Source organism: Pseudophryne corroboree, chromosome 10 (assembly GCF_028390025.1).
Source record: "Pseudophryne corroboree isolate aPseCor3 chromosome 10, aPseCor3.hap2, whole genome shotgun sequence".
NCBI classification, from domain to species: Eukaryota; Metazoa; Chordata; class Amphibia; order Anura; family Myobatrachidae; genus Pseudophryne; species Pseudophryne corroboree.
Genome location: NC_086453.1, coordinates 311,864,818 through 311,881,770, shown reverse-complemented (window position 1 = coordinate 311,881,770; position 16,953 = coordinate 311,864,818). Strand labels below are relative to the sequence as shown.

General features: G+C 48.3%; 1 protein-coding gene across 1 annotated transcript in view; it reads right to left on the bottom strand.

Moving 5' to 3' along the window:
- The window catches only part of KMT2A (lysine methyltransferase 2A), a 293,772-nt gene that overhangs the window by 174,021 nt on the left and 102,798 nt on the right, over positions 1-16,953 (bottom strand). The window lies entirely within an intron of this gene.

Below are 16,953 nucleotides of genomic sequence, written 5' to 3'. Positions count from 1 at the left end.
CTTTTCTCTTTTCTGATCTCCTTATTCTTTTCCTTGACTTACTTATATAAAAGAAAAATAGATCAGCCACTTTGTGGATTATATAGAATGCAGGATCTGTATTTATATATCGTGTTAATATCTATTTCTGTATCCTTCAGATGTTTATATGTTTTATTTCATGTATTTTCGGCTGATCAATAAACAAATTATTAAAAAAAAAAAACATGGACCGGCATCCATTGAGTGACTATCACTCCTTAGTGGGTAAAGTGTTAAATCAGACAGATTGTTGGGTATGCTCTCAAGTACCTCAAGGCCATAGCAAATCAGGATTAGTGCCCTTCCCTTTAACTATAGGGGAGGTACTTGAGCTAAGTGGTAGGAGGCCGGTGGACAGGAGGTTTAATATCTCCAGCCCTCCTAGTTTGAAGCTCCACCAATATCATGTGGATAGATCCCTAGTATGTTTTAACATTTCCAATCCCCGAAAGCCGGGAAATTGGGAAGTGTCATGGAATAACCAAACCATGACCTTTTCATACAGAGCCGATAGAATGCCTACAGATACAGAACTTATACGCCACATAGCCGGTAGTGGAAAATATTTCCGATATAGGTATACCCTAGGAAGTAGGACCATGAGAGTTGGAGAGGTATCACCAGGATACTGTGCACATATCGTACAAACTGATACGTGTACTAAACAGCTGGGAGAATTAGGGTTAGGAGACTTCATATGGAAAAATAAGAATTTACTTACCGATAATTCTATTTCTCGTAGTCCGTAGTGGATGCTGGGGACTCCGTCAGGACCATGGGGATTAGCGGCTCCGCAGGAGACAGGGCACAAAAGTAAAAGCTTTAGGATCAGGTGGTGTGCACTGGCTCCTCCCCCTATGACCCTCCTCCAAGCCTCAGTTAGGATACTGTGCCCGGACGAGCGTACACAATAAGGAAGGATTTTGAATCCCGGGTAAGACTCATACCAGCCACACCAATCACACTGTACAACCTGTGATCTGAACCCAGTTAACAGCATGATAACAGCGGAGCATCTGAAAAGATGGCTCACAACAATAATAACCCGATTTTTGTAACAATAACTATGTACAAGTATTGCAGACAATCCGCACTTGGGATGGGCGCCCAGCATCCACTACGGACTACGAGAAATAGAATTATCGGTAAGTAAATTCTTATTTTCTCTGACGTCCTAAGTGGATGCTGGGGACTCCGTCAGGACCATGGGGATTATACCAAAGCTCCCAAACGGGCGGGAGAGTGCGGATGACTCTGCAGCACCGAATGAGAGAACTCCAGGTCCTCCTCAGTCAGGGTGTGCCCCTGACCAAGTATCAGCTCGGCAAAGTTGTAAAGCCGAGACCCCTCGGGCAGCCGCCCAAGATGAGCCCACCTTCCTTGTGGAATGGGCATTTACATATTTTGGCTGTGGCAGGCCTGCCACAGAATGTGCAAGCTGAATTGTACTACACATCCAACTAGCAATCGTCTGCTTAGAAGCAAGAGCACCCAGTTTTTTGGGTGCATACAGGATAACAGCAAGTCAGTTTTCCTGACTCCAGCCGTCCTGGAAACTATATTTTCAGGGCCCTGACAACATCTAGCAACTTGGAGTCCTCCAAGTCCCTAGTAGCCGCAGGTACCACAATAAGCTGGTTCGGGTGAAACACTGACACCACCTTAGGGAGAAACTGGGGACGAGTCCGCAGCTCTGCCCTGTCCGAATGGACAATCAGATATGGGCTTTTTTGAGACAAACGCCGCCAATTCTGACACTCGCCTGGCCGAGGCCAGGGCCAACAGCATGGTCACTTTCCCTGTGAGATATTTCAAATCCACAGATTTGAGCGGTTTAAACCAATGTGATTTTAGGAATCCCAGAACTACGTTGAGATCCCACAGTGCCACTGGAGGCACAAAAGGGGGTTGTATATGCAGTACTCCCTTGACAAACTTCTGGACTTCAGGAACTGAAGCCAATTCTTTCTGGAAGAAAATCGACAGGGCCGAAATTTGAACCTTAATGGACCCCAATTTGAGGCCCATAGACACTCCTGTTTGCAGGAAATGCAGGAAACGACCGAGTTGAAATTTCTTCATGGGGCCTTCCTGGCCTCACACCACGCAACATATTTTCGCCACCTGTGGTGATAATGTTGTGCGGTCACCTCCTTCCTGGCTTTGACCAGGGTAGGAATGACCTCTTCCGGAATGCCTTTTTCCTTTAGGATCCGGCGTTCAACCGCCATGCCGTCAAACGCAGCCGCGGTAAGTCTTGGAACAGACATGGTACTTGCTGAAGCAAGTCCCTTCTTAGCGGCAGAGGCCATGAGTCCTCTGTGAGCATCTCTTGAAGTTCCGGGTACCAAGTCCTTCTTGGCCAATCCGGAGCCACGAGTATAGTTCTTACTCCTCTACGTCTTATAATTCTCAATACCTTGGGTATGAGAAGCAGAGGAGGGAAGACATACACCGACTGGTACACCCACGGTGTTACCAGAACGTCCACAGCTATTGCCTGAGGGTCTTTTGACCTGGCGCAATACTTGTCCAGTTTTTTGTTCAGGCGGGACGCCATCAAGTCCACCTTTGGTTTCCAACGGTTCACAATCATGTGGAAGACTTCCCGATGAAGTCCCCACTCTCCCGGGTGGAGGTTGTGCCTGCTGAGGAAGTCTGCTTCCCAGTTGTCCACTCCCGGAATGAACACTGCTGACAGTGCTATCACATGATTTTCCGCCCAGCGAAAAATCCTTGCAGTTTCTGCCATTGCCCTCCTGCTTCTTGTGCCGCCCTGTCTGTTTACGTGGGCGACTGCCGTGATGTTGTCCCACTGGATCAATACCGGCTGACCTTGAAGCAGAGGTCTTGCTAAGCTTAGAGCATTGTAAATTGCCCTTAGCTCCAGTATATTTATGTGGAGAAAAATCTCCAGACTTGATCACACTCCCTGGAAATTTTTTTTTTTTTTTTTCCTGTGTGACTGCTCCCCAGCCTCTCAGGCTGGCCTTCGTGGTCACCAGCATCCAATCCTGAATGCCGAATCTGCGGCCCTCTAGAAGATGAGCACTCTGTAACCACCACAGGAGAGACACCCTTGTCCTTGGAGATAGGGTTATCCGCTGATGCATCTGAAAATGCGATCCGGACCATTTGTCCAGCAGATCCCACTGAAAAGTTCTTGCGTGGAATCTGCCGAATGGAATCGCTTCGTAATAAGCCACCATTTTTCCCAGGACTCTTGTGCAATGATGCACTGACACTTTTCCTGGTTTTAGGAGGTTCCTGACTAGCTCGGATAACTCCCTGGCTTTCTCCTCCGGGAGAAACACCTTTTTCTGGACTGTGTCCAGAACCATCCCTAGGAACAGCAGACGTGTCGTCGGAAACGGCTGCGATTTTGGATATTTAGAATCCACCCGTGCTGTCGTAGAACTACTTGAGATAGTGCTACTCCGACTTCCAACTGTTCTCTGGACCTTGCCCTTATCAGGAGATCGTCCAAGTAAGGGATAATTAAGACGCCTTTTCTTTGAAGAAGAATCATCATTTCGGCCATTACTTTGGTAAAGACCCGGGGTGCCGTGGACAATCCAAACGGCAGCGTCTGAAACTGATAGTGACAGTTCCGTACCACGAACCTGAGGTACCCTTGGTGAGAAGGGCAATTTGGGACATGGAGGTAAGCATCCTTGATGTCCAGGGACACCATATAGTCCCCTTCTTCCTGGTTCGCTATCACTGCTCTGAGTGACTCCATCTTGATTTGAACCTTTGTATGTAAGTGTTCAAAGATTTCCCATTTAGAATAGGTCTCACCGAGCCGTCTGGCTTCAGTACCACAATATAGTGTGGAATAATACCCCTTTCCTTGTTGTAGGAGGGGTACTTTGATTATCACCTGCTGGGAATACAGCTTGTGAATTGTTTCCAATACTGCCTCCCTGTCGGAGGAAGACGTTGGTAAAGCAGACATCAGGAGCCTGCGAGGGGGAGACGTCTCGAATCTCCAGTCTGTACCCCTGGGATACTACTTGTAGGATCCAGGGGTCCACTTGCGAGTGAGCCCACTACGCGCTGAACTCTTGAGACGACCCCCCACCGCACTTGAGTCCGCTTGTACGGCCCCAGCGTCATGCTGAGGACTTGGCAGAAGCTGTGGAGGGCTTCTGTTCCTGGGAATGGGCTGCCTGCTGCAGTCTTCTTCCCTTTCCTCTATCCCTGGGCAGATATGACTGGCCTTTTGCCCGCTTGCCCTTATGGGGACGAAAGGACTGAGGCTGAAAAGACGGTGTCTTTTTCTGCTGAGATGTGATTTGGGGTAAAAAAGGTGGATTTTCCAGCTGTTGCCGAGGCCACCAGGTCCGATGGACCGACCCCAAATAACTCCTCCCCTTTATACGGCAATACTTCCATGTGCCGTTTGGAATCTGCATCACCTGACCACTGTCGTGTCCATAAACATCTTCTGGCAGATATGGACATCGCACTTACTCTTGATGCCAGAGTGCAAATATCCCTCTGTGCATCTCGCATATATAGAAATGCATCCTTTAAATGCTCTATAGTCAATAAAATACTGTCCCTGTCAAGGGTATCAATATTTTCAGTCAGGGAATCCGACCAAGCCACCCCAGCGCTGCACATCCAGGCTGAGGCGATCGCTGGTCGCAGTATAACACCAGTATGTGTGTATATACCTTTTTAGGATATTTTCCAGCCTCTCAGCTGGCTCCTTGAGGGCGGCCCTATCTGGAGACGGTACCGCCACTTGTTTTGATAAGCGTGTGAGCGCCTTATCCACCCTAAAGGGTGTTTCCCAACGCGCCCTAACTTCTGGCGGGAAAGGGTATACCGCCAATAATTTTCTATCGGGGGAAACCCACGCATCATCACACACTTCATTTAATTTATCTGATTCAGGAAAAACTACAGGTAGTTTTTTCACACCCCACATAATACCCTTCTTGTGGTACTTGTAGTATCAGAATTATGTAACACCTCCTTCATTGCCCTTAACATGTAACGTGTGGCCCTAAAGGAAAATACGTTTGTTTCTTCACCGTCGACACTGGAGTCAGTGTCAGTGTCTGTGTCGACCGACTGAGGTAAATGAGCGTTTTACAGCCCCTGACGGTGTTTTGAGACGCCTGGACAGGTACTAATTTGTTTGCCGGCCGTCTCATGTCGTCAACCGACCTTGCAGCGTGTTGACATTATCACGTAATTCCTTAAATAAGCCATCCATTCCGGTGTCGACTCCCTAGAGAGTGACATCAGCATTACAGGCAATTGCTCCGCCTCCTCACCAACATCGTCCTCATACATGTCGACACACACGTACCGACACACAGCACACACACAGGGAATGCTCTGATAGAGGACAGGACCCCACTAGCCCTTTGGGGAGACAGAGGGAGAGTTTGCCAGCACACACCAAAAACGCTATAATTATACAGGGACAACCTTTATATAAGTGTTTTTCCCTTATAGAATTTTAATATATATATACATATCGCCAAATAAGTGCCCCCCCTCTCTGTTTTAACCCTGTTTCTGTAGTGCAGTGCAGGGGAGAGCCTGGGAGCCTTCCCACCAGCATTTCTGTGAGGGAAAATGGCGCTGTGTGCTGAGGAGAATAGGCCCCGCCCCCTTTTCGGCGGGCTTCTCCCGTTTTTCTGAGACCTGGCAGGGGTTAAATACATCCATATAGCCCCCAGGGGCTATATGTGATGTATTTTTAGCCAGAATAAGGTACTATCATTGCTGCCCAGGGCGCCCCCCCCCAGCGCCCTGCACCCTCAGTGACCGCTGCTATGAAGTGTGCTGACAACAATGGCGCACAGCTGCAGGGCTGTGCGCTACCTTATGAAGACTGAAGAGTCTTATGCCGCCGTTTCTGGACCTTCACTTTTCGGCATCTGCAAGGGGGGTCGGCGGCGCGGCTCCGGGACGAACCCCAGGGTGAGACCTGTGTTCCGACTCCCTCTGGAGCTAATGGTGTCCAGTAGCCTAAGAAGCCAATCCATCCTGCACGCAGGTGAGTTCACTTCTCTCCCCTAAGTCCCTCGTAGCAGTGAGCCTGTTGCCAGCAGGACTCACTGAAAATAAAAAACCTAACAAACTTTTACTCTAAGCAGCTCTTTAGGAGAGCCACCTAGATTGCACCCTTCTCGGCCGGGCACAAAAATCTAACTGAGGCTTGGAGGAGGGTCATAGGGGGAGGAGCCAGTGCACACCACCTGATCCTAAAGCTTTTACTTTTGTGCCCTGTCTCCTGCGGAGCCGCTAATCCCCATGGTCCTGACGGAGTCCCCAGCATCCACTTAGGACGTCAGAGAAATGTGTAATATGGTAATGTCCTACTCAGTCCCATATGTTCTCCCCGATGATGCATATTTCATATGCGGGAGGAAGGCGTATAAGTGGCTTGCCCCAAACTCAGAAGGATTGTGTTATATTGGAAAAGTACTGCCTGAAGTAATGACTGTATCACATACCAAAATGAAAGATATTCACCGCGGTGCCCAAGCTCCTTATACTCACACTCATTACGAGCACATCGTTAAACGCCACCTAATAGAAAGAACAGAGCATCCGGCCTCTGACCTGATCCATGAATCCACCGGGATTCAGGTTCTACTCGCGTTAGACATCACTCGCACCGCCAGAGGAGTGTTGAATTATAAATACATATCAGCGCTTGCAAATTTATTAGACAATATCACTGAAATGTATGACGACACCTTTAGGTATACCGGAAGGGAGCTTCAAGCTTATAAAACAGAACTGGTTCAGCATAGGATGGTTCTTAATTATCTCACAGCAGTGACAGGCGGATATTGTGTCACACTGGCAACGCAGTATGGCGTAAAATGCTGCACTTATATTACGAATAGCACCGAGGACCCGGTCGAGGTCATAGACCAAAAGATGGACGACATTCTCCAATTAAAGTGGGAATTTCGCAGGAGACACAATCTCACCCTTGCTGCTGTGGGTAATGAGCTGACCGGTTGGGTGTCATGGTTGAACCCACGAAATTGGTTCTCTGGTTTAGGAGAATGGGCTCAAGGAATTATAATGGATGTAGGGAAATTTCTTCTGTGTATCTTGGGTGTTGTCATATCGATTGGTTTGATATTCAGATGCGTTCAGGCTTTAACGAAGTGTAAACGAAGTACTAAGGTGATGAGTTTAAGGAGTGAGCACATTATAATTCCAATGGATTTGATTTATGACCCAACGATAGAGACAATGTTGTGATGAAAATGTGATTCCACGGTCCGTTTCTTTCACCCGTTTCTCCTTTGTTTCTCTCCAAGGTAAAAAGACATCCGCTTGGAAGAAGAATTTGACAACCTTTTACACAGACAACTGATGGACTATGCCATAGACCCCCCATATCCCTAGTACCTTTAATTTTACGCTAGCCCAACACTTTTTGTAAGTCTATGGACATTGATAAAGCTTTGCTTGCGTTTATTGGCAAAAGCACAAAGAGACTACAGTCAACATGTACATCGAGACAAGACAAGACAAGACCTCAATCGGCAAATGTATATTTAACTCACATAGTTTATCACTGCATTTACCATAATTGTTCTTTATCTTCATCTCTACAACCTTCAGGTAATGACACACATAGTCGATAGGGAATACAGGCACAGATATCAACACCCACATATCCCCCCTACTCATGTATCATCAACTAAAATGTGCTCCCCCATTTTGTTGCAACCAAAAACCGAAAAGAGCTCGGTAAAGTTTGACAGCCCATCCACAGACCCTTAATACGGGATAAGAAGGAATTCAAATGTATACTTCGCAATACCTCGAAGCTTAATTTTAAAACACGTACGGCACGATGATACATGACCCCCCCAAACATGGATTCATACACACATGCTTCTGCTATCTCACTAGGTCATACCCTTTTCCTACCTTCTCCTCTCCTCCCCTACCCAATCATAGAAATGTATTATACATGACATATATTTTTCTCTTTTTGAAATGTTTTAGAAAGTGGCAGTTATTGGTGACTGCCAAAGGGTGGACTGTCAAAGTCAGAAAAATATCACGCTACACACTGCCATATTTGCACCTCATGCGTGTCCCCGCTGTGCGTGCATGAGCTCTCCCGTGCGTGCGCATACTCGCTGTTGCGTGTACCCACGGGCGCACGGTATGCGCATTTACGGTAGAGTTTGTATGCGTCTAGCGTGCGACTCAATCGTAACATATTTTAACCATATAATGTATTTTGTAGATTATGGTCCCTTTGATAGAATCTGAAAGTTTAGTTAATGTAGCATGTTCATAGACAAAGAGATCCCTCTTTGTTTGATACGAAGGGTCAGACAAGGGTTATACAGTGGTGTTTAGTATCCATCGGAAGAGAATATAATTAGCAATATTCCGGTGTTGGTTTGAAGCGGATTACTCGCTCGTGCGTATAGTTATGGACATAAGAAGTTTATGGACATTTACTGTATTTGCACTTTATTACCCATGCGGCGGGAAATCCAGTTTCCCACCCACCTGAGCAGTTTGAAATAGTCACAGCCCACCTGTATGAATCAACCTATGACCTTTTGTTATAATGCGAAGACGAATTCCTGTGTCCAATGAACAATAAGAATGTAGGGGCCATTGTACTGTATTGTGTGTAGTGTATATAAAGACAAGCCGATCTGGGCCAGCTCTCTACTCTCTTCAACGGTTCTCATTGCTGATAATCGGGAGCTGGATATCCAGAAAGGCGCTCGCGATTGTTTCCCCTGGTGCGTAAGTTCTCTGCAACCATATTGTCTCTTATTTAATGTTATAAGCCATTCTCTCTCTCCTTCCCCTCCTTTAAATGTAATTGTATCTTTATTGTATTTTATGTGTAGTTATCCGGTTAGGTATTTTATGTTATCTTGGTAGTGTATAACTTGTATTGTATTATTCTTTTTGCGATTGAACGTTCATTCATTTCCTTAAAAGGCGTTAGACCCTTAGACCGGTATTGTGTGTTCATTATATTGCAGAGGGTAATAGGAGCGTCTCTATCGCTCAAACAGCTTTAGTTTAAACAAGGTTAAGCAGCGTTATATCGCTACAGTGTTTCAGTACAAGGTCTACAGTATAAGAATATCCTGTGTGTTACATTCAAGGTCTACTGATTGTTATCTCGTGAGCGTCTGCGCCGCTCGCGATCTCCTCGTGGTCTCGAGCGTCCGCTACGCTGATAGCGTAGCATTACGGTAGTCGCTCACCTATAGTGTGCCCGATACCAGCAGCGTATTCTCGCGAGCGTTTGTCGCTCGAGCGGCTCGCTCCCGATACAGCGTCCGCTACGCTAAGGGCGTACCCTTACGGTACCTGTGCGCCAATTGCGTACTGTGTCTCTTAACCTCTTTATAGTGTGTTATATAGGATAAAATATTAGGCTTTATCAATCCCCTCCCTACCGCCCCGCCTCTCTCTATCCCCTCCTCCCTATGCCTCTGTATCCCCTCTCTACCGCCCGCGTCTCAGTATCCCCTCCCTACCGCTCTGCGTCTCTGTATCACCTCCCTACCGCCCCGCGTTTCTGTATCCCCTCCCTACCGCCCCGCGTCTCTCTATCCCCTCCCAGCCGCCCCACCTCTCTGTATCCCCTCCCTATCGCCCCGGGTCTCTCTATCCCCTCCCTACCGCCCCGCGTCTCTCTATCCCCTCCCTGCCGACCCGCGTCTCTCTATCCCCTCCATACCGCCCCGCGTCTTTCTATCCCCTCCCTACCGCCCCGCGTCTCTATATATCCCCTCCCTACCGCCCTGCGTCTCTCTATCCCCTCCCTACGGCCCTGCGTCTCTCTATCCCCTCCCTGCCGCCCTGCGTCTCTCTATCCCCTCCCTACCGCCCCCCTTCTATCTATCCCCTCCCTACCGGGCCGCGTCTCTCTATCCCCTCATACAAATATTGAACCGCAGCAAGGCGTGCAGGGGTTAAGGGGGCGTAGCCCCTTTCGACGGTGTGAAGAGCGCCCGTAGGGCGCGATGAAGCACCTAGTAATATAATATTTATACATCATAATTTGGAGACAAAACTACTGACCTTTAAGTAGCATTAATGAAGCCCTGTAAGGAGATATGTAACGCATTACATTGAGAACCACTATTCCAAATGTAATTCTGTGTTTCATAATAAAAACCTGGTTTCACAAGAAAATCAATGTTCTCCATCCCCACCCAGAAGAAGGAAAAAAAATAAAACTATATACTCTTTCTGCTTCCAACATCAGCTCTATGCTGGTGATACGTGAATCTGCCTTTCCTCCCATGACCTTTCCCCCACTCTCCTCCCTGTATCTCCGTCTCTGCTATCTCTTCTTAGATATCCCAAACTAATATGTCTAAGACTGGGCTGATCGTCTTCCCGCCTTCCTGCATTTTTTCTTTTTTAAAGAAGGAACACAATATACGAAAATTTACTACAAATTCCTGGCGCTGACAGTATAATACACAATTATTAATTAATTCACCACAGCTGCAAGTAACGAGGTCTGGTTAGGACCCTAAAATCACAATATAATCACAAAAATAAGATTTTACTTACCGATAAATCTATTTCTCGGAGTCCGTAGTGGATGCTGGGGTTCCTGAAAGGACCATGGGGAATAGCGGCTCCGCAGGAGACAGGGCACAAAAAGTAAAGCTTTCCGATCAGGTGGTGTGCACTGGCTCCTCCCCCTATGACCCTCCTCCAGACTCCAGTTAGGTACTGTGCCCGGACGAGCGTACACAATAAGGGAGGATTTTGAATCCCGGGTAAGACTCATACCAGCCACACCAATCACACCGTACAACTTGTGATCTAAACCCAGTTAACAGTATGATAACAGCGGAGCCTCTGAAAGATGGCTTCCTTTAACAATAACCCGAATTAGTTAACAATAACTATGTACAACTTATGCAGATAATCCGCACTTGGGATGGGCGCCCAGCATCCACTACGGACTCCGAGAAATAGATTTATCGGTAAGTAAAATCTTATTTTCTCTATCGTCCTAGTGGATGCTGGGGTTCCTGAAAGGACCATGGGGATTATACCAAAGCTCCCAAACGGGCGGGAGAGTGCGGATGACTCTGCAGCACCGAATGAGAGAACTCCAGGTCCTCCTTAGCCAGAGTATCAAATTTGTAAAATTTTACAAACGTGTTCTCCCCTGACCACGTAGCTGCTCGGCAAAGTTGTAATGCCGAGACCCCTCGGGCAGCCGCCCAAGATGAGCCCACCTTCCTTGTGGAGTGGGCCTTTACAGATTTAGGCTGTGGCAAGCCTGCCACAGAATGTGCAAGTTGGATTGTGCTACAGATCCAACGAGCAATCGTCTGCTTAGACGCAGGAGCACCCATCTTGTTGGGTGCATACAATATAAACAACGAGTCAGATTTTCTGACTCCAGCTGTCCTTGCAATATATATTTTTAATGCTCTGACAACGTCCAGTAACTTGGAGTCCTCCAAGTCACTTGTAGCCGCAGGCACTACAATAGGCTGGTTCAGATGAAATGCTGACACCACCTTAGGGAGAAAATGCGGACGAGTTCGCAGTTCTGCCCTGTCCGAATGGAAAATCAGATATGGGCTTTTGTAAGATAAAGCTGCCAATTCTGACACTCTCCTGGCAGAAGCCAGGGCTAGAAGCATGGTCACTTTCCATGTGAGATATTTCAAATCCACCTTTTTTAGTGGTTCAAACCAATGAGATTTTAGGAAGTCCAAAACCACATTTAGATCCCACGGTGCCACTGGAGGCACCACAGGAGGCTGTATATGCAGCACTCCCTTAACAAAGGTCTGGACTTCAGGGACTGAAGCCAATTCTTTTTGAAAGAAAATCGACAGGGCCGAAATTTGAACCTTAATAGATCCCAATTTGAGACCCATTGACAATCCTGATTGCAGGAAATGTAGGAATCGACCCAGTTGAAATTCCTCCGTCGGAGCACTCCGATCTTCGCACCACGCAACATATTTTCGCCAAATTCGGTGATAATGTTGCACGGTTACTTCCTTCCTTGCTTTAATCAAAGTAGGAATGACTTCTTCCGGCATGCCTCTTTCCTTTAGGATCCGGCGTTCAACCGCCATGCCGTCAAACGCAGCCGCGGTAAGTCTTGAAACAGACAGGGACCCTGCTGAAGCAAGTCCCTCCTTAGAGGTAGAGGCCACGGATCTTCCGTGATCATCTCTTGAAGTTCCGGGTACCAAGTCCTCCTTGGCCAATCCGGAACCACTAGTATCGTTCTTACGCCTCTTTGCCGTATAATTCTCAATACTTTTGGTATGAGAGGCAGAGGAGGAAACACATACACCGACTGGTACACCCAAGGCGTTACCAGCGCGTCCACAGCTATTGCCTGCGGATCTCTTGACCTGGCGCAATACCTGTCCAGTTTTTTGTTGAGGCGAGACGCCATCATGTCCACCATTGGTCTTTCCCAACGGGTTACCAGCATGTGGAAGACTTCTGGATGAAGTCCCCACTCTCCCGGGTGAAGATCGTGTCTGCTGAGGAAGTCTGCTTCCCAGTTGTCCACTCCCGGGATGAACACTGCTGACAGTGCTATCACATGATTCTCTGCCCAGCGAAGAATCCTTGCAGCTTCTGCCATTGCCCTCCTGCTTCTTGTGCCGCCCTGTCTGTTCACATGGGCGACTGCCGTGATGTTGTCCGACTGGATCAATACCGGTTTTCCCTGAAGCAGAGGTTCTGCCTGGTTTAGAGCATTGTATATTGCTCTTAGTTCCAGAATGTTTATGTGAAGAGACGTTTCCAGGCTCGTCCATACTCCCTGGAAGTTTCTTCCTTGTGTGACTGCTCCCCAGCCTCTCAGGCTGGCGTCCGTGGTCACCAGGATCCAATCCTGTATGCCGAATCTGCGGCCCTCCAATAGATGAGCACTCTGCAACCACCACAGAAGAGACACCCTTGTCCTTGGAGACAGGGTTATCCGTAGGTGCATCTGAAGATGCGACCCTGACCATTTGTCCAACAGATCCCTTTGGAAAATTCTTGCGTGGAATCTGCCGAATGGAATCGCTTCGTAAGAAGCCACCATTTTTCCCAGGACTCTTGTGCATTGATGTACAGACACCTTTCCTGGTTTTAGGAGGTTCCTGACAAGCTCGGATAACTCCTTGGCTTTTTCCTCCGGGAGAAAAACCTTTTTCTGAACCGTGTCCAGAATCATCCCTAGGAACAGCAGACGAGTTGTCGGCATTAACTGGGATTTTGGAATATTCAGAATCCACCCGTGCTGTTTTAGCACTTCTTGAGACAGTGCTAATCCCATCTCTAGCTGTTCTCTGGACCTCGCCCTTATTAGGAGATCGTCCAAGTATGGGATAATTAATACGCCTTTTCTTCGAAGAAGAATCATCATCTCGGCCATTACCTTTGTAAAGATCCGAGGTGCCGTGGACAATCCGAACGGCAGCGTCTGAAACTGATAGTGACAGTTTTGTACAACGAACCTGAGGTACCCCTGGTGTGAGGGGTAAATTGGAACGTGGAGATACGCATCCTTGATGTCCAAGGATACCATAAAGTTCCCCTCTTCCAGGTTCGCTATCACTGCTCTGAGTGACTCCATTTTGAACTTGAACTTCTTTATGTACAGGTTCAAGGACTTCAGATTTAGAATAGGCCTTACCGAGCCATCCGGCTTCGGTACCACAAAAAGAGTGGAATAATACCCCTTCCCTTGTTGCAGAAGAGGTACCTTGACTATCACCTGCTGAGAGTACAGCTTGTGAATGGCTTCCAACACCGTCTCCCTTTCGGAGGGGGACGTTGGTAAAGCAGACCTCAGGAAACGGCGAGGTGGATCTGTCTCTAATTCCAACCTGTATCCCTGAGATATTATCTGCAGGATCCAGGGATCTACTTGCGAGTGAGCCCACTGCGCGCTGTAAGTTTTGAGACGACCGCCCACCGTCCCCGAGTCCGCTTGAGAAGCCCCAGCGTCATGCTGAGGCTTTTGTAGAAGCCGGGGAGGGCTTCTGATCCTGGGAAGGAGCTGCGTGTTGCTGTCTCTTCCCTCGACCTTTGCCTCGTGGCAAATATGAATAGCCCTTTGCTCTCTTATTTTTAAAGGAACGAAAGGGCTGCGGTTGAAAAGTCGGTGCCTTTTTCTGTTGGGGAGTGACTTGAGGTAGAAAGGTGGATTTCCCGGCTGTAGCCGTGGCCACCAAATCTGATAGACCGACTCCAAATAACTCCTCCCCCTTATACGGCAAAACTTCCATATGCCGTTTTGAATCCGCATCGCCTGTCCACTGTCGCGTCCATAAAGCTCTTCTGGCCGAAATGGACATAGCACTTACCCGTGATGCCAGTGTGCATATATCCCTCTGTGCATCACGCATATAAAGAAATGCATCCTTTATTTGTTCTAACGACAGTAGAATATTGTCCCTGTCCAGGGTATCAATATTTTCAATCAGGGATTCTGACCAAACTACCCCCGCACTGCCCATCCAGGCAGTTGCTACAGCTGGTCGTAGTATAACACCTGCATGTGTGTATATACTTTTTTGGATATTTTCCATCCTCCTATCTGATGGATCTTTAAGTGCGGCCGTCTCAGGAGAGGGTAACGCCACTTGTTTAGATAAGCGTGTTAGCGCCTTGTCCACCCTAGGAGGTGTTTCCCAGCGCTCCCTAACCTCTGGCGGGAAAGGGTATAATGCCAATAATTTCTTTGAAATTATCAGCTTTTTATCAGGGGCAACCCACGCTTCATTACACACGTCATTTAGTTCTTCTGATTCAGGAAAAACTATAGGTAGTTTTTTCATACCCCACATAATACCCTGTTTAGTGGTACCTGTAGTATCAGCTAAATGTAACGCCTCCTTCATTGCCAAAATCATATAACGTGTGGCCCTACTGGAAAATACGGTTGATTCGTCACCGTCACCACTGGAGTCATCGCCTGTGTCTGGGTCTGTGTCGACCGACTGAGGCAAAGGGCGTTTCACAGCCCCTGACGGTGTTTGAGTCGCCTGGACAGGCACTAATTGATTGTCCGGCCGTCTCATGTCGTCAAACGACTGCTTTAGCGTGTTGACACTATCCCGTAGTTCCATAAATAAAGGCATCCATTCTGGTGTCGACCCCCTAGGAGGTGACATCCCCATATTTGGCAATTGCTCCGCCTCCACACCAATATCGTCCTCATACATGTCGACACACACGTACCGACACACAGCAGACACACAGGGAATGCTCCTAATGAAGACAGGACCCACTAGCCCTTTGGGGAGACAGAGGGAGAGTTTGCCAGCACACACCAAAAGCGCTATATATATATCAGGGATAGCCTTATAATAAGTGCTCCCCTATAGCTGCTTTGTTATATAAAAATATCGCCATAAATTTGCCCCCCCTCTCTGTTTTACCCTGTTTCTGTAGTGCAGTGCAGGGGAGAGACCTGGGAGCCGTCCTGACCAGCGGAGCTGTGAGAGGAAATGGCGCCGTGTGCTGAGGAGATAGGCCCCGCCCCTTTTCCGGCGGGCTCGTCTCCCGCTATTTTGAGAAATCAGGCAGGGGTTAAATATCTCCATATAGCCTCTAGGGCTATATGTGAGGTATTTTTAGCCTTTATAGGTACTCATTTTGCCTCCCAGGGCGCCCCCCTCCCAGCGCCCTGCACCCTCAGTGACTGCCGTGTGAAGTGTGCTGAGAGGAAAATGGCGCACAGCTGCAGTGCTGTGCGCTACCTTTAGAAGACTGCAGGAGTCTTCAGCCGCCGATTCTGGACCTCTTCTGTCTTCAGCATCTGCAAGGGGGCCGGCGGCGCGGCTCCGGTGACCATCCAGGCTGTACCTGTGATCGTCCCTCTGGAGCTTGATGTCCAGTAGCCAAGAAGCCAATCCATCCTGCACGCAGGTGAGTTGACTCCTTCTCCCCTCAGTCCCTCGCTGCAGTGATCCTGTTGCCAGCAGGAATCACTGTAACATAAAAAACCTAGCTAAACTTTCTCTAAGCAGCTCTTTAGGAGAGCCACCTAGATTGCACCCTTCTCGGCCGGGCACAAAAATCTAACTGGAGTCTGGAGGAGGGTCATAGGGGGAGGAGCCAGTGCACACCACCTGATCGGAAAGCTTTACTTTTTGTGCCCTGTCTCCTGCGGAGCCGCTATTCCCCATGGTCCTTTCAGGAACCCCAGCATCCACTAGGACGATAGAGAAAAGGCCTAATTCAGTATGGATTACAACTGCGCAAATGAAATGCAGGTGCATACCGCCTCCTTCCTGCAGTTGCGATCACATCTGTAATGAACACTGTGACCATCGGTTGCGATGTTCATCTGCGACAGGCTGAGTAAGCCTGACGTTAATCAGGCTTGGTGTCGCTGTGCGGATTGCGAAGTCAAGGAAACTGCGTACGCGACGCAGTCCTTTGCCTCACCACTCCCGGAAAACAGGGGCAACACAGCTGCCCCAGTCACTGACTGCCTTGCTTGGCTTACTAATTCTGAGACTCTGAGGACTGGCTACGTTTTATAAACAGACTAACAAACTAATGGGCCCTACACACTGGGCGATAATACTGAAAGATATGAACGATCTCGTTCAATATCGTTCATATCTTTCAGTGTGGAGGCACCAGCGATGAACGATGCGCGGCCCCACGCTCGTTCATTGCTGGTGTCTCGACGCTTGTGCATGCAGGCCAATATGGACGATCTCGTCCATATTTGCCTGCACTGCTATGGAGCTGGGTGACGGGGGGAGTGCCCCGTCACTAACCCCCCCCCCCCCCCCCCCCGTCGTTGTGTCGCCCGACGGCCATATCCGCCACCGGGCAGCTCGGCGGCGGATCGCAAAGTGTGTAGGGCCCATAATAATTATGTTGCAATTCTGCTAAGAACTATACAGGAGGTTGGGGGAGGTGTGGTTATATGCTTCA